The sequence below is a fragment of the Podarcis pityusensis genome (assembly GCF_964106645.2).
Source record: "Podarcis pityusensis genome assembly, chromosome: 4".
In the NCBI taxonomy this organism is placed as follows: Eukaryota; Metazoa; Chordata; class Lepidosauria; order Squamata; family Lacertidae; genus Podarcis; species Podarcis pityusensis.
Window position 1 is genome coordinate 32,282,331 of NC_138027.1, and position 18,680 is coordinate 32,301,010.

At 41.1% G+C, this 18,680-nt stretch overlaps 1 protein-coding gene across 17 annotated transcripts in view; it reads left to right on the forward strand.

The window, feature by feature from the left end:
• Positions 1-18,680, forward strand: part of ZBTB20 (zinc finger and BTB domain containing 20) — a 622,933-nt gene that overhangs the window by 416,778 nt on the left and 187,475 nt on the right. For all 17 annotated transcript variants that reach the window (XM_081004319.1, XM_081004316.1, XM_081004304.1 and 14 more), the window contains one exon: positions 13,303-13,422. The gene's annotated coding sequence lies outside the window, so the exon portion shown is untranslated. The remainder of the gene's footprint in view (positions 1-13,302; positions 13,423-18,680) is intronic.

The window sequence follows — 18,680 nt, forward strand, 5'->3', positions numbered from 1 at the left end:
ATCAGTTTCTTGCAAATGCAGACTGTGGCACCTGTAGCAGTGCCAATTCTACCAATCAAAGCAGTTGAGTGAGAACATGTGGGGTAAGGCAAGTCGACTGGTCTCAAGTTGTTAAGGGAATTATGAGGTTAAAAAGGGGGAGAAGACCATGTATACTGTCTTGAGTACTTGAGGAACAGGTGGGAGATAAAACCTATTATGTCAGCTTGGGCAAGTATATGGCGGTGAAACTGTTTTGCTCTTTTTATCTTCTTCTGTGTAGTCATATGTTTATTGTGTGTGTATTTTAACAAGCTTAACTTCTTCCATTAACTTCTGGTGTGTATGCGGGGATTCTTTTTTCTTTTTTAAGAGCAGCCTTACATGGGGAATCATAAGCTGCCTTGAAACTCCCCAGAGTTCAGGGGAGATCCTCATAATGCTTTAATGATTGGTACGATAAAATAGGCTAATAAATGCATCTAATAAGATACCCCCATAGATGTATTATTTGCTTTTATTTTCCTCTCTGCATGTTCTAGGATTTTCTATTATGATCCCATGCTAGCGTGGGGTAACGCTGCTGGCAAAACAAAGTCAGTGCAAATTACAGAGGAGCTGTGTTGCTGAAGGGTTGCGGCAGTATACTTCAGGGCACATGTCTCGAGTTCACTAAAACATGGGTATCATGCATGCCGTACGCCATTAGATGTGCTTTCCAGGAAATAAGAAGCATAATCATATGTTGGGGGAGAACGTTCTTGCGATACACTCTGCCTTAGCAAACTGTCACGCAATTTCTCCCGGCCGTGTATATTACACAGTAAAGAACGGAAACCCTGCTGCATATCAGAAGGTTGTAATTTCATTTAGGTATTCTATTGGCATGGTAAACTGCGAGAGCACAGCTCAAGTGGCTATTTAAATCATAGGAGTTTTAAGCTGAAAATACCGCCTAGCAGTAATTGCCCTTTTCTTTGGGGTTGCATTGCCCATAGGCATGTGCTTAAAGTTTTTCCGCTGTCTTCCTACAAATAATAAATGGCTTTAGTAGGCAGAGTGGTGTGAGTCTCCGAAATGCCACCCATACAAACAGGGTGAAGGAAGCGATCATTAAAAAAGGTGGGACTTGGGGTGCTTTCAGATGGGGTCTTAATTGGCAAATAGTGCAACAAGTTGATGGTAATAGATTTGTTTGCTTTTTTTGAAGAACTTGCTGGATTTCCATTGGAAACAGGCTGCCATTTTATTCCCAATGACATCATATAGATGCTGCCAAAAGCTTGCATGCATGAGGAGCACTGATCCCACAATAAACACCTACCTGGAAATAGCCTAATAAAGCAAATCTTCATGCACAATCTGAAATCCTGACAAAAGAAGTTTGCGTTAAGGAAAGGAAGTTGCTATTATTGGTTCTTCTTGGGGAAAGTGCTAACATCCAAGTTACAGATCCAAGTTGTAAGTTACAGATATATAACCTATCCAATGAGTAGATAGATACCATTAACTGACCCACGTGTAAGATTTGATCCTTCAGTCAATCATTTGGAGGACTGGGAGCACACATTCCCCCTGCTGTCACACCACACACTTAGCTTAATAAGTAACTTCCTGGTTTGATTAGTATAACATCCAACTGGAAAAATGTGGTTTGCACAAAGACTACAGCCCATAACCATAGTGGGAGTGTGTGAACACAGAGCTATTTTCTGATCCTCCAAAACATAGTTTTATGGCAGCCTTCATATCCATCCATACATTTACCATCTTGTGGTACAAAATGATTTAGCTGTTAAGTCCTGCTGAGTTTTCCTGTGACTCAATGATTAATATAAGCTGTGACCAGCGTATGGTCCAGCTTATGAGTATTGTGACCAGAGCTTACCTCTTAAAAATGAAATGTGGCTATTTTCCCAGTTCAGAAAGGCTTGGAACTCTGTGGGGGTTGTTGCTTCGGCAGTGAAACAGCTCAGACTGGAGGCTCACCTACTTCCTGGCCTTCAGACAGAGGATTGCCTGTTATTCCCACACCTCATGTGGCAATTGTGAAGCTCTTTTTGGTTTAGCATCTCATCTATTTTTATGCTTCTGAAGGGGATTGGGGAGTGGAATCTGAGAGTGGGCCGAGAACCCAAGCAACTGGTGTGGAGACCTCTGGTCCTGGGGTACAGATGTTTGTGACCAACAGCTTCTTGCGGTAGCTAGAAGTACACATATCTGCTGTTTTGTTCCACCTGCTCCTCCTCAGAGGACAGGGCTAAAGCTTAATAAAGTGTTACCCTCTGTGTAACCTCTAAGGTTCTGTATTGCTTTCAAAAGATAGTGTCTTGTGCTCCCTATTATGCTACTGGTTCAGCCCTCTGTTGTTAGAGTTCCTTAGATTCAGCACCATGCTATTTGATTGGTATCTTTCCAACAGTGATATGTGTTCTACTTGTACCATGTGGAAAAATGAATAAAATATCTAAATGTTAAAAGACAGTTTATAAACACCATATGCACACGCACACCGTGGAAAAGAAAACTTTTCACTGAAAATATCTTAATTGGATAATTCTTCTATTTGCATGAGTAAAAGACTGGAGAATTGCACCTTAGTTTTTCTGTATGTGTGTGTGTTTTTAAAAAATTAGGCTATAGAGCTAATAGAAACTAATTTTCAAGCATGTGAAGGATTGTAATGCATAAGATGGAGCTAACATGTCCTTTATTGCTCCAGAGGGGAGCAATGGGCAGAACTCTGTGGGGAACTAGATTTCTACTGAACATTAGGAGAAACTTCCTAATGACAAGAACTGCTTGACAATAGCTGGTTCAGAAGTACAATTTTGAATTTTATTTTTACAGAAAACTGAGATGGAAACGTGGTGAACTGTACTTAAAATTGGAAAAATGAGAAACTGAAAGAAACCAAAATTGACAGATTTACCCATTGTTGTTCAGGAGCTCTCTTTTGCAGGAGCAGATGCTGGGTAGCTTCTGTCAGGGATGCTGCAGTGGCAACCTACATTGCGGATCCTGCAGCCAAGAAAGGGTTTGAGTAGATGACCTGTATGATGCCTTCCAATTATAAAATTCTGTAATTTATTATTTCCTCTGGATTCCAGTGAAATTGTAATTGGTGTGAAATGTTTTTAGTTGCAGAAGAAATCCAAAAGGCTTGCTTGTTTCAGTGCATTTGCTGTGTGGCTATAAGAAGGCACTTAACTTTTTGTTGCCTTGATTTAATCTCTTTATAGGAACTGTAATGTTAATGAGATATCACACTAGGAGAGGTGAGAGTGAATTTCAGATATGCAGTGTGTTTATATGTAGACACGCAAAAGAAAAATTACTTTCCCTGTGGTGACATTTCCAGGCTGTGCCACCAAGAAATATAACTACTATCCAGATATCTACCCTGATCATTATGTCCTGTTGTTATATAACATTATGAGCAAACGGAGTCGTTGACGATAGTAGTACATTCAATTTTTAAGATATGCTTTGTGTCTTCAAGCTTGCTAAGCAAACTAAGGTACAGGAGCACTTTTCTTTTTTGTGTTGCCTCTGTGTTCATCCTCTTTCTGAGATGCTGTGTGCTCTAGGGCAGGGCTCAATTAAGTGAACGGTACTTATCTGTTGGCTGGGAAACTAAAGCTGTAAACAAGGGTATAATAATAAAAATTAGAGGAAGTGAGGGTCAGGGCAGGTTGTTGCAGAACTGGAACGTTTTTATATTTTGGAGAAAATGATATATTTATCCTTGAGCAGTATAGGGCAAGATGCTTTATAGTGAGATAAGGAGCTGTTGACTTGTGATCAAGCAAATCTGGTGTAAAGAAAATGTTAGCTTAAAAATGAGACATATCTCTTACACCCAATGTTGAATATGATGGGTGAAATTCAACATTATACTGTTACATGCCGCCGCTACCCCATTCTTCACAGCACTGTGAGATTCCAGGAGCTCCAGTCGCTTACCCGGGATCTGTGTTTCCTTTTGGACAATGAGGCACAGTGGAGACTAGGGTGTCTTTATAATATATGGTTTATTTACACATATATACAACATGAGCCTATGATGGAGCAGTTCAAAGCATTACACTCCAAGAGGGTCCCATCTCTCCCACTGCTGCAGACTCCAATTCAAACTGTCAGCCCACATCGTGCTCTGTTCCCCACTCTCCAGCTTGATGTGTTTTAACAGACTGACTATTTTTCTCCAGCATACACCATCCCCAACTGCAATCCTGAAAAATTCCTTCCTAGAAACTCTACCTAGAGCTCAGTGCAGGGCTCCACCCATATGCTGACTGGCAGAGAGCCCATCACCTGCCTTTGTTCTCCTTGATGGTTCTTCTCCCAGGTGATTTCCTGAGTACCAATTTGGTCCTGTATTTTAGCACTTTGGCAAATCCAGCACCTGGAAGCCCATTTCAATACTCCAAGCATTGATTAAGCTAAAATACCCACTAGACACAGGAATTCAGGGTAGTCAAGGCACCTACAAACTCATAACAGTACCATGGATGAATGTTCCATCAGTGCAAGCAGCAAGCACTGTGGCTTGCCAGACAGAATGGTCATGCCCTCAACCCCCATGCACAGTTGTAGCGGTTCTCCTGACCTCCCCATAGCCAATTTCAGGGTGCATGGGGGGCAGGAGAGGATGGGAAAGCCCTGTTGTGCAAGTGGAAGTCCTTGTGCAGGGATTCTGCTGACGGGGCTTGTTAGGTGGATCCTGCCCAGCGAGGTGACAGATGACAGATGGCATTTTAAGCTCTTGCTCGTTCCTCTAATATTCCACACCCTTTTTCCTTTTCCTACATCTCACATGTCACTTTCCAGCTCTATAAATGCTCAGCTTCCCATTCATTTGCCAAGGTAGACCCTATTTACCATCTCAAATCTCTGCTGCACAACATTCATATATGGCACAATCATTGTTTGATCTCCATGTCCTTCCATGTAACACGTTCAGCCTTTCAGGGCCATGACAAGCCAGGTGGAGATTTGCATAGCTGATTTGGAGACCCTTATAAAAGTATATTTGAAGATGTGAGAAAAGTATAAATGACTTTTAAAAATGAAGGAGCCGTAGGTTTAGAAGGCCAAATATCAAGTCTGATCTAGAAAAGAAGGCTTGCAGCAGACTAATAATAATTAAAAAGCAAAGAAAATTTGAAACTCCAAGCCTATATAATAAATTTTCCCTAGACCTTAGTGACTACGTGCTGACGTGTCTTTAGCACAGGGGTAGCCAGCTTGGTGCCGTTCAGATATTATGGGCTGCAGTTCCCTTCAGCTCCAGCCAACGTGGCTGGTGTCATATGCAGGCCATTGGTATTCCCACTTTACAGATGGGAATTGTAAGGCTTAGAAGTAATAATATGCCAACGCCATTTGCTGAACTAGTGTTTAAACACTTCCTTCCCTAGAGAAATCACCCATACCTTTCTCACTTCACTGCAATATTTAAGTTATGTAAACAATTGTATTTAAGTTATGTAAACAATTGTACAAATTTATCTGAGAATGAGTGCCTTTTCATATAGTCTAAAAAAGAGTGGAATATTAGTTTTTCTGGATCCGTTAAAGACTGGCCCGATATCCTCTTTCCCACAGTGGCCAACCAGAAGCATCTGGAAAAGCCAGGAACAGGGCCTGTAGGTAACAGCACTCAGCTTGCTTCTAGTATCCAGACTACCTAGAATTCATTATCATGGTTGGTAACTCTTGGTGGAACTTCATAAACTTGTCTAAAACGCTTTTAAAACCATCTGAGCTAGTACCCATCATCCACATTTTGTGATGGTGATTTCCACCAATTATTTTGTATTGTAGTTTTATGAAAACAAAATGAGGTACAGTTTAGTAGAGCGGGGGTTAAACCCCGAACAATGTCTGTAGGCTAGTATGTAGACATACAATGTACGCCTGCTATTTGTTATGTGTGGGTGACTCCCATTGACGACTGCAGGACTTAGTAAATGATTAGATAAAGAATTGCAGCCAAAAACAGTAGGTCATAGTGACATTAAAATCCATGATTTTGTAGTGAAGCATAGGGGTGGGGGAAGTGCTATTTTGCAAGCTGAATGTCATATTTTTCTTCTATTAACAAGACTTTAAAAAAAAATTAAAAAAAGGAAAACACCCTGAAAACACATTAGTAATCCAGAGTGTTTAAAATGAAAACAAAGTGACTAACAAAATTAAATACTGTACATGTGTGCATTCTCTCTAATAAGCATCCCTGGGAATATAAACTGTTCTGATGTGAATCGTAGATATTCTATCCTTCTATCTATCTATATATATGCAGTAATAAATAATACTAGACCCAGTCAAAATATTCCTAATCAAAATAGGCACAGACTTTGCTGGGATGTGCAGCTGAATTTTGCTGCCAAGTCTCAGTTTAATAGAAGAAGCATTTCTCGTGAAGGCAGTCTGTTCATGTCTCCTTTAAAACTACAGAAGAGATCCCATTTTCTTTCCCCCCCTCCACTCTAGCAGTGGGCAGCCCTTCAAACTTTTGATCATCCCGACTTTGTACATTTCACGACTGAACTCAGCTATGCCAAACATCCTCTTAGGAAGTTGACATTTGTGCCGTTTCTCAAAAAAGGGGGAAGAATGAATCCCAACTGTTTCCTCTTGCCCTTTTGATTGAGAGAGCAGTAAGTCAGCAGGAGAGGTGCAGCTTTTAACAAGGAGGGGTGTGCAGAAGCTGATTCCAATCCTTCTACAGGCAGAGCAGAAAAGAAAGAGGAAGAGACTGATGTGAAGCAACACTAATCAGAGCTGATTATGGGGCATGAATGGGCTCATTGATGAGGGCAGACACAACAAAGAGATTAGGCTGGAGAAGGGAAAATCCTGCACTGGGGTGAAGGAAGTTGGTTTTACGACCCTTTGAAATCTGACTTGTACTATTCTGTAGCTGTTTCTTTTTCTGTTGCTCTGTGCACAGATAATGGGAACTATCCTAAGCTGCAGTACTCCCTGATATTTGCTTAAAGAGAGCACTGTCTGTCTTCCCAGTCTTATGACACCACAAAATCTGTAGAAGCTTTTAGTAAACACGATGCTGGGGTTGGGCGTCTTAGTGCTGTTGTATGGTGGCATTGTTAACTGGGAGTAGAGGAAAGGACCCATGCTAGTTACACTAAGAGTAAAGGTAGCCATGTTGACCCATTTTTATTGTTATTTTAAATCTAACATCCATATTAGGGTGGTGCCTTTATTAGGCCAATCAAAAATGTCGTGAAATAGTGTGCAGCTCACAAGTTCCGCAAACCTTAGCAAATCTCACAAACTATCTTTGCCAATAAGATAGCTTGACAATATGAGCTTTATTGAATTATATCTACAATACATTTTTGTCTTTAAAACTAACATCAGTAGGAGTCACCAGATCATATGGTGCCCAAAGAACACTGAAGTGAATCTATGTGGATTTTATTTTTTTTCCATGGGGAAGCAGATCCTTCTTGCCTTGATGGCACTTATTACAACATCACACTCCATGTAAACATTTACAGTATACAGACAGAGAAAACATCTATTCCATTTGTGCAACTATATAATTGCTGGGTATAAACTGTTCACAGCTGGCAGCGTGTCTAACCGAACTTGTATCCTCCCTTAGAATGTAGGTTACATTTAGCACCATTGTACAGCAGGGTCAGTTGAAATTGCTCTTCACAGCTGTTTAGTTTTCAGGATAGCTCTTTCATTTTATTTCGAGAAACGTTTTGAGTTTTCCCAGACCTCTGTTCAAGTCTTCCCGGGGTAGATGCATAATTCCTGGTACTATCAAGTGACTTGTTCCAGAAGAGTGTAATAGTGTAAAATTTGAGCAGTTGTAGAATATCTCTTCTTAAACTCTGCAAGATGTGTAACCCTGTTCAGTCAAAATGTAGGGTGGAGTCACGCCATGACATATTACAATTTTCCTTCATACAGAAAGCACTCCTGTTTATAATAGTGCATGTATTATCAAGTGTGTCTTGTGAAATCAAGTGTGTCTTGATTTCAGTAAGGCTTTTGACAGTGTCCCCCATGATAGTCTTATGAAGAAGCTCATAAATTGTGGGCGGGACAAAGTAATTATTTGGTGGATTTGTAGCTGGTTGACTGACTGAATGCAAAGAGTGCTCACTAATGGTTCCTCATCATCATGGAAAAAAGTGACAAATGGGGTGCCACAGGTTCTGTCCTGGGCCTGTTGTTCAGCTAAACAACTTGGATTAAGGAATTGAGGGGATGCTCGTCAAATTTATAGATAACAACAAACTGGGACTTGTAACTACAGTAATGCTACAGAAGACAGAATCAGGATTCAATATGACCTTAATAGATTGGAGAACTGGGGCAAATCTAACAAAATGAAGTACTATAGAGACAAATGTAAGGTTCTACACTTAAGCAGGAATAACCAGGCACACAAAGATAAGATGGGGGACACCTTGCTTGCTAGTAGTATTTGTGAAAAAGATCCAGAGTTATTGGTAGACCACAAGCTTAACATGAGTCAACAGTGTGATGGAACAGCAAAAATCCCCAATGTTATTAACCGTGCATAGGCTGCACCAACAGAAGTATATTGTCACGATCATCATCCTGCTCTATTCTGCCTTGATCAGACTACACCTGGAGTGCTGTGTTCAGTTCTGAACACCACAGTTAAAGAAGGGTATTGACAAGTTGGAAGGTATACAGAGGAGGGTGACCAAGGTGATAAAATGTCTTGAAACCAAGTCTTATGGGGAGCAATTGAGGGAGCAGAGTATGTTTAGCATGGAAAAGACTGGGAGGAGGATGGAGCAAGCTTATTTTCTCCTGCTCTGGAGGGTAGGACTCAAACCAATGGCTTCAAGTTACAAGAAAGGAGATTCTGACTAAACATACAGAAAAACTTTCTGACCGTAAGAATTGTTCGACAGGGGAATGGTCTCCTGCAGGAGGTTGTGGACTGTCCTCCTTTGGAGGTTTCAAAGCAGAGGTTGGATGGTCATCTGTCAGGGATGCTTTAGCTGAGATTCTTGCATAGCAGGGGCTTGGGCAAGATTACCTTTGGAGTCATTTTCAATGCTACAGTTCTACAAATAAATGATTGTATGTGCTGGAAGCTGGCATTTTTTGTATTTGCAACAGTATATATTGCCACCCAAAGTGGCTCACTCACATCAAAAGAATGAAAGAGAAGAAAAGAGAATGTTGTTGCCCTTTGACTTAAAGTTTAGATATTCAAGGCATACAACAAATGGGCAAAGGGGGAATGGAAAATGAGGAAATCAGTTTAACAGTACTAGTACAAACTGGTAAGTTGTAAAGTGACTAATAGATGGGGGCAAGATGAGGTTTCCCTTGCCGGTCCTTAGTTCAGAGTGTGTTCCATTTTGCTCTGCAGAATGATCCCCCACACATACGGTTGACATCTGTCTCTCTCTAGAGACAATGGAGTGCTCCTCCAGGGGAGGGGTCCACTTTGTAAGCAGCACTGAAGTGACTTCCTTGGGGGCAAGCCTGGGCAGTGTGCATGAGGTCCTGGACTGCCAAGATAATAAGACCCTCCTCTCAGCTTCGCTGATGTGGTCTAAAGGAAAGCAGAGCAATACGTTTGGCACCAGCTTGGCTGCAGGAGTTGCTGGGAGGAGATATAGAAGGCACCCTCCAACTGTCTTAGAGACTCCACTCTGGATTTGTGTAGTGTTTACCCCTTGGCCTTTTCTCTCTCTCAAAGATATCCTGCAAAGCAGCGGAGGTTTAGCATCAGAGTTTTCCTTCTCCTAGATGGGCTACGTTCCCAGGTTGACAAGCAATTCCCTCTACAGCACGTACAGAAACCTCCTTGACCATTGGACCCACTATTGGTCTTGTCCACTCAATCCCCCAGAGTTTATCTTTGTATGCAGAGGAAGCCCCTAATCCGCTGAGGGTTTGAGACCCATTGGCTGCCTTCATCTGGTTTAACTGGCCAATCAAGGCCATTCCCAAGGTGCAGCTGCTGTTGCATGTTGACAGCTTCTAGCAGCCACATGTGAGAGCTGAGTGCAGGGTGGGGGATCAAAGGTGGACAAAGTACCCCTGAAGGAGCACAGCGTGTCCCCCACCAGAGATACTTCTCCTCCCCTAACACACACACACCCCACACAAACATTCTCAGTCTATATCGCCTTAATAAAAATATTGAGTTGGGGTCAAAGTTTTGCAAAATGATAAAGACCACTTGAGTAAGGATTCAGGGGGGATTATTTTGAATTTTTCTTTCCTACTATCAAACACACATGCACATGCACGTGCACACCCACATACACCCACCCACAGAGTTTCATGAAAATTCATTAATCTGTGACATTTAAAGATTCTGTCTGATAGGTGTCTGGAGCAGAGGTCGGCTGCGTACATCAATAGTTTCTTAGAGTCTGGCACTCTGTCAATATTTGGGGGCCTCAGTAACAGCACTTAAAGGCAGTGCCTGCGAGCCGTCATGCTCTTAGCATGTCTGTAAGTGTCTGAATGAACAGATATTAGCACGTCAAGTCCTTTTATGACTGGCAACACTTAGAAACAAAACACTCAGATGATAGCTTCACCTCCCTGCCTTCAGTTTCCTTTCTGTCTTTTGGTCTGTTATTTATCTGATGGAGTTCAAGTATTTCAGCTAAATATCTACCCTACAAAGGGTCTGTTATCAAACAGGATAGTAGCAATGATGCTATGCACCGTTTATTTAACAACATAGCTCTGGTAAGCCTCTTGTTTCCACAGTACTGTACTACATTGTGTTTAAAGAGAGGTTCAAGCCAGTTGTATCATATAGGAGGCCCAGTACCTGATGACAGTCTGGAGTGGGCAAGAGCATGTATTATGTTGCTGAATTGATTCTCTCTCTCTCTCACTCACACACACACACACACACACACACACACAGAGAGAGAGAGAGAGAGAGAGAGCTTTCTACATATGATGTCCAGAACGCAAGCAAATACTCATTTTAAACCTTCTTGATGCTAGTGATGAATCTGCGGCCCTCCAGTTATTCCTGGACCATCGCTCTCATAATTCCTGACAATTGGCCGTGCTGGTAGGGGTTGATTGAAGTCAGCATCCAGCAACATCTGAAGGGCCTCAGGTTCCACACTTCCTGCTGCAAGAGGAAGGAAAACAGATTGGGCAGGCAATGTACAATAGGGGGCGGGTGTTAGCACAACCTCATACTACCGTTTCTGCGCTCCAGATTTCTACTTTTTATTCTCGAAGCTGCTTTTAAAAAAATTGCATTGCAATTCTGATTTGCATCAACCTCTGATGGTGCACCATATATGATATGGGCTTGATTATGCAAAACAGTTTTTTAAAAAAGCAAGTCCATTATTACTTTTTAAAAAAAATCTGTTTGGGACTCAACCACACATGTGAACATCAGATTAACTGTATCCCAGTCTACGTCTACTGATGTTATAGTATCTTGTCCAGGGCTGTTCAAAGAGTTTTGAATATGCCCTAATATGGGCCTCAAATGGTTGCGTTACAAAAGATAATAACTTTTCTGTTAGCTGTTCTAGCATTGTTCTGATAAACTTAATAGCAGTTTCTTACATCTGGTGATGTAGGAACATAATTCCTGACTTCTAATCTTCTTAACCTATCAAAACAAAATGTGGTAAAGCTTTTCTACAGATATAGTGGGAGAAATCCAGTGGCCTAAAATTTTTCATTGTGAGGAGGTCAAGCATAGCAGCATCACTGCCACTTCCCCACTTACTTCAGAATTCCAGTGGGGTTTTCACTTTCATCCATGGTACATAACCCTTTTCAGCCTAAGAACTGCATTACCTTCTGGGCAACCACGTGCCAGAGAGAAGGGTGGGTGGGGCAGCTCATATAACTTCTACCTTTGTACAGCAGACTAGTTTATACACACACTGATACGTCCCTCTCTGTCATTTATCCAGTAAAGCAAGTGGTATTATTAGAATTCAAGGATGCATTCCAGCTAGGCAAAAACACTTGGGGTGCAAGTGGCTCATGAGGGAAGTTGGCTGGGAATGGTTCCAAGGGCCAGATAGACAGGCCGAGTCTTGAGGTTCACCCCTCTGACTTATATGAAGAGGTCAACGTATGTGAAGCTGTGTGACACTTTTGTCAATCCAAAACTGAGAAGCGCTTAACCATCAAAGATTCTAAAACAAATTAATCACCTCTCATTTCCCGAGGACGGCAGCAAGATCAGCCTTGCTCCCTCATTAAGGACATCAATGGATGTCCCTTCCTATGTGTTCTGTCAACCCCGGCTGCACCTCTGTAGTCATGCGTTTTATCTATCATCTAGATTGGGCTCCAAGGTTGTTCCTTTCTCATCATGACCTAGGAGTTGCAGCTGACCAGTTCATGGATGGCCTGACTCTACTTGCCTTTTTCAAGTCATATGCCTATCCGGCTATAGTTAGATAGATACAAAAATTGTCTGAAATGTAAAAGACCCTTCAGACATTGGAAGATCTTCAAGCCCATTCTGTGGAATTTGTTTTGTATGTAGTTGCTATATTAACAGCTGTTAGCTCCTATGAGGTGTGATAGGCATATGTGGTTGGATTTTCCCAAAGGGTTTCCACTGAAGTTTCTTAAGAGATTTAACATTTATTTTAAGAACACATCATTAGTCTGAAGGATAAAATTAGGTGCATTCTGAGAATGTTAAATAATTTTCTTTATATAATGTAAAATAGACATTAGCATTGTTTGGATAATTTTAAATGGCCACATAATTTGGGGGGGGGCTTTCAAAATAGTGAAAAGATTTCTGAAAAGGTTAATAAGTACTACAGATTTTCAAATACAAGTTTCCCCCAATATTAGATTAAGCTCTGAGTAGAAGGGCATAGCACCCACTCTATAAGAGACATGATAAATTTCATGGCATTTCAACAAATTGTTTTCATGTACCAAGTAATTTTTCGTTATTTTGTTTCTTTTTGTACATTTTTTGTTGCATAGATTTGTCCATATGCCTATGGATTTCCTTTACGTCTTTTATAACACTGTTTTTTAAAGTGTTTTGTATTTAATCTAGAACAAATTAAATGTTGTGTATTTGATGTGGGATCTAGAATGTTTCTCCTTCCTGTTGTATGCCAGTTAGAAATACTGATAAATACCTATGAGGAATATAAATTGTATATGGCAGTGGTGAAATAAATTTGCTGTGTTTCACCCCATGTAGCCATTTTACGCCATATTTATAATTTATGCAAAGCAAATTGTATTCCATAATGTTCTTCCTTTCTCTTTTGTTTTCTCTTTGTTTCCAAATCTGTACCCTTGTAGCTTGAAGAGGAGAGCAGCATCAGCTGGAATATTTCGTTCCATGTTGCAAGAGACAGGGCGAGTTGGCTGGAATGAAACCTTCTTTTCCATACAGTTGGCTTGAAATGCTGCATTTAAGAGGTATTGTTCCCCCCGCCCACCTTTTCTGGAACTAAAAGTGAAAAGCTGCAAGCAAGCATTAGTCTTGCTGCCAAACCACCTGTTGATTCACAGCAGAAAATCCTTTTGGCAACTCATTTTTTACCATATCCAGTTGGAGATAGATGAATAGCTGACATTTGTATACCTTCAGAACCTCTTAGCACCCTAAACCTCAGGTCCACAGCAAAATGTAATAGCTGTTCACCTGAAGAGAGATGGGTTCAAACTGAGATTAAATCAGGAACAAAAAGGGTTTGGCAGAATGAGACTATTCTGCCATTGACATTTGTCAGCTTCACGCAATCACCTTATGAGATCTGGCGTGTCATTCAGACTCTGTTTTAAAAAGACTAATTTCTGGGATGCTGCAAGACAGACTGAAATAGGGCAGAGCTCTAACAAGAGCAATTACTAGAAATACTGAGGATGCACTGGTTTAAGAGCTATGACTCCCGAGGTGTACAGAGTAACACAAGCAAAAAACAAAACAAAAAAACAGGTCCCTTGCCTTCAAAGTGCATTTTAGCAGTGAGGAAGATAACATGGACGTGGGAGCAGGAGACAAAAGAGGCAAGGATAACATAGAAAGTATAATGAGCTAATGCACCTGCACATAGTTAATGTCAGATTCAGTAAGGAGTAAGAGTGAGATGGTTGACAATATACAGAAGTAAGAGTATGTTCTCCAACCAGAAACTAGTGTATATAACAGTTTTGCTGGGCCAACATAGTCTAGGTTAGAAGTGGAGCTTGAGAAATACTGGGCAGTGGTGGTGAGGGCATAGCAAGGGTTGGGCAGTGGCTTGAAATAAAGGTGATAAGTCTGCTTTGCTCTATTAAACATATAAGCTAACCAACTGCATTTCATGGATTTTTTTTATACATTCAATTTGTAATTCATATAAGGCTGTGTTGCTTTCAATTTTGAAATTTCAATATTACTGTGTCCTTGAGAGCAACCAGTATAATTTCCTTCAAGTTGATAAGGCCAGGAAAATTCTTTGTACGAGGATGTTAGCCTCATGGGAATTGAATAAGTATTTTGACTGATCTTGTTGATGCTGTTCTGTCTAGAACCTGTATTTGTTGTAGCTCTGAGAAGTTTTTGATTTGTTTTTCCCCTGTCTCTGCCCTAATTAATTTTATGAGACTTCCCAATGGACATAATTTATATGACAAATGAATTATAGTAGCAGTCACTGATGTGGTATGAAACTCCTTGTTTATGGTAAATTTAATGTGCTCCTGCATTCTTTTCCTCTATAAACTCTGATCTACCAGTGATTATCTATACTCTTTCTCTTTGTACAGTTCCCACTTCCCTGCAGTGTGTGATTTTTGTATCAGTTTTATCGTTACAGGGTAAAATACTGAAAACATAAAGCAATTATTCATTACCTCTGTAGCTTTTAGGTGGTTTCCCATACCTGAACCAGTTTTAAATAATGTTGTGAATTACACAGAAGCCTGCTGCCAGATCAAATCCTGTATCCAGTCTCCAGCTTAATGCAGTACTAATGGGCAATAATCTTCTGTGTTAGCAAAACATTGATGACTAGTGTCAAAATACAGAGAGCACAAACATTTGTGGATGTTCTGTTTTGAATGATGGCCTTAGAGGCAAGGCTTTAGGGGCACCCTAGACATCCGTGTGCAGGACTCATTCTGGAATCTCTTTAAAGGCAGAATTCCAGTGTTAATCTAACAGCAGTCATCCATAGTCTGAACCGTAAATAGAAACTGCAGCTGTATCCCATTAGGTAGCTCTACCTTCTGTGAGAGAAGCCTCTTCATTTCCTGAAGAAACTTTCCTCTCCCACTCTGAATTCCCTGCCTCATCCCCTGGAGAAGGGGAGTCAGACACCAGGGTCATTATGCTGAAGGGGAAATGCTAGAATGAGTTAGTATACTGAGAAGGGACCCTGAGGCATGCCAGAAAACTTTTGTGTAGGGAGCAGGGGGTCCAGTTTGCAAACATTCTTTGGAACCCAAACGTCCGATGTGGCTTCCAATTGGCTGCAGGAGCTTCTTGCAGCCAGTCAGAAGCTGTGCCTTGGTTTCCGAACATTTTGGAAGTCGAATGGACTTTCGGAACGGATTCCATTCGACTTCCGAGGTACCACTGTAATAAGTTTCCTGCGTCAGCAAGGGGTTGGGCATGATGAATTATGTGATTCTATGTGTTCTGTCTTCATGTTGAGGCCCAAAGGGAGACAAAATATGGCCTCAGGACAGGAGACATGTCTCACAGTATGCAGTCTCAAGCCCTATTTTTTCACCCAATGATATTTAGCCTGCCCCCTCACAACTTAATGGACCTATAAATTATTGGCTTTGAGCACATGAGTCCTTACACATCTGTGAGGCAAAGTCATTCCCCTTTTCAGCCTAGTAGAAGTTTCCTTAATGGCTTAGGCAGGGGGACCTCTCTTAAGGCCTACTATTATTTTGAGAACCTGGACTTTTTTGAGCTTACTGGATGGATGCAGCCTACCAAAATCATCCTTTGAGCCCAAGGCAAGGGTCTGCAGTGGCTTTTGTTCACACTTTTAAGACCCCACTGCTGCACCCCATCTTCTCATGCCAGGTGCACTCCAAATAAGAATGGTCACGGCGTCTCACACCATGGTTTGGCTATTGGGTCTAAGCCAGAGACTTGCAGATTCCCTTCTGTCCCTCTCCATTTTCATCACTCATGTGCTCCTGTATCCTATTCAGTTTGGAGTAAAATACGGTTGGTGTCATGAGTTCATTTGGGATTGGGTTTAGATTGGTAGCCTCTGACACAGGAGGAGGAAGAAGAAATGGTTGGGGGACTGAATAGTAGGAATTTTGGTTGCAGGAGGGGTGATCTCCCTTTTCAGCTCTGACTTCACCCACTTATGAAGGGGGGAAATCAGTGCCAGTTTCCGCTCTCCCAACTTTCCTGCAGAGTGGAAAGCCTCACAGAGAGCTTTGAGCAGCTGTGGGGGTGGGGAGGCAGAACTGGAGGTGGCAGCAGATGAACAGGAATCTGAACAGAAGGGTACAGTCTTGTAACCTAGGACCAGGCCCTGCCTTCACAGATGGGATCAGATCGACCCACCCTAAAGGAGCATGGGCTTGCAATGCTGACATCACACAGGGCAAGCAAGTTTTGCAAGTGACTGCCCCACACCTCACCCTTATGAGCCTCTTCTTGTGTGTTTGTGGGAGGGAGAAACTTGCACTTTTCCTCCCAACCAGAATTGGAAACTCATTTCAAACACTGAAACAGTGTTTTGCTGTTTCAAGTGCAAGAGCAAACTCTATTTTGTCCAAACAAGGAAAGTGGGTAGCAAATCACATCATGCAATAAATTATTGATGCATAACATGGGAGGAGGGAGAACACATGCATGAAGATGACAAAACCATAGTTTATGTTCCATGTGAACCAGTCCTGTATCTCTGTTTTCCATGGCTACTATTCTCTACTCTCTGATGCTTTGGAAAACTGACTCTCAGAAGCTGAATTATTTGTGTAGAATACATAAATATAAGGAAATTTGGTTACTGTGCACAATTTATTTGTAAGCGTAGCATTTTTACTTACTTGGTTGCAAAACAGGATTCTTATCTTTATAGAATCTAGAGTGCTGCTTCTGGTGTTGTAAACAAGAGTACAGTGGAATATAAGAGACAAAGAAGAAGAATTGGCTTAAGGGGCAAAGATAAGGAGTAAAATATAAAGCTCTCTCTTTTTGGCTCTGAGAATGAACACATGATTAGATTAAGTCATTTTGCTGGAGCTGTCTGAAATATTTTAGCACCCATTCACAGCCTATGAAAATGGCTGAGAGCTTCACATTTCAAAAACACTAATAGCAAAATTAATCTGCCATTATACAAGTTTTGCCTTTATTTTTCAGTCTGAGGTTTGTTTCACATGGTTTTGTGGTGGAGTTCTTGTGGTTGTTGCTGCTTTCCTTTATGCTCCAAACATTAGTAATGACTGAAACTTTCATTGCTTGCAGTAAATACCAGATTACTCAGTCACACTGCAGCTTTTCAGGGTGTACAGCAGCAAATTCTGCAACATGAACATACTCCTCAGTAGAGGGCAAGCCTTTTCCAACTCTGTACTTTGCAGCTGAACTCATCTGTGCTAGACATTAACTCCAGTATATCCCTGAGTCCTGGTCTGCAGTTCCTTGGCATTTCAGCTGCAAAAGGGGATATTACCTCTCTACCTCTCCATGTACATTTTGAGGCTTAATTAATGAATGTTTGCCAAGAGCCTCAAGCTCCTTGAATGAATGTCCCTATATAAGGGCATAGAATTATTATTGCTGTTGTTATTAACTGTATGCCTAAGACAATGGTGTTTGCACATGTAAGTAATTACAATGCACTTCAAGGCATTCTGTTTTGCAATGCTTTTCTCTCCATTTCCTGCAAATCAAATTACTGTGGGATAGATTTGATTTCCACATCATTTTGAAAATACTTTCTTTTTCTTTTTTTTTAATTTCCTTTGTATTAATTTTTTCAAAGTTCAAAATACAAGCATCCATGACTAAATGCTTGAAACTAAACAACCCTTCCCCCCCAAGCATAACAAAATTAAGAACATCATAAGATGATATGCCGTTAAACAGTGTAAATCATACATAACAAACATGGCTGTAGCAATATATTTCATCTGCATCTGAACCACTAATAAGAACTGTTTATTCAAATAAAAAAATAGCTGCTTCGTTGTTGTTTTTATTGCAAAGAGAGGTGATGGAGGAAGAGAATCAGAAATTCATTTCTAACTGAAATGAAACAGTATAATGGCCCGGTTCTGATGCATGGCACAAGAGCAAATCAGCATACAGCAGCTGCAGTATCCCATAACATCATGAACAAAGGTTCAATGAACAGAAGAGTGGGCACAACATCTGTGTAGCAGGGCAATGAGAATGAAGTTGGAGGGAGTAGGACTCTATTTCCCATTTACTGGTAGCAGTTCTGCACCTTTTACAACTTCTGCAGGGGCTCTGCTTACCCTGCTATTTAGATGTTATAGAAGAGGCCTATTTTACTCGTATCTTGTCCCCTTCTGCCCACCACCTACCAACATCTGAGAAATACAGTGGTACCTGGGTTCTCAAACTTAATCCGTTCCGGAAGTCCGTTCCAAAATCAAAGCGTTCCAAAACCAATAGAAAGTAATGCAAAACGGATTAATCCGTTCCAGACTTTTAAAAACAACCCCTAAAGCAGCAATTTCAC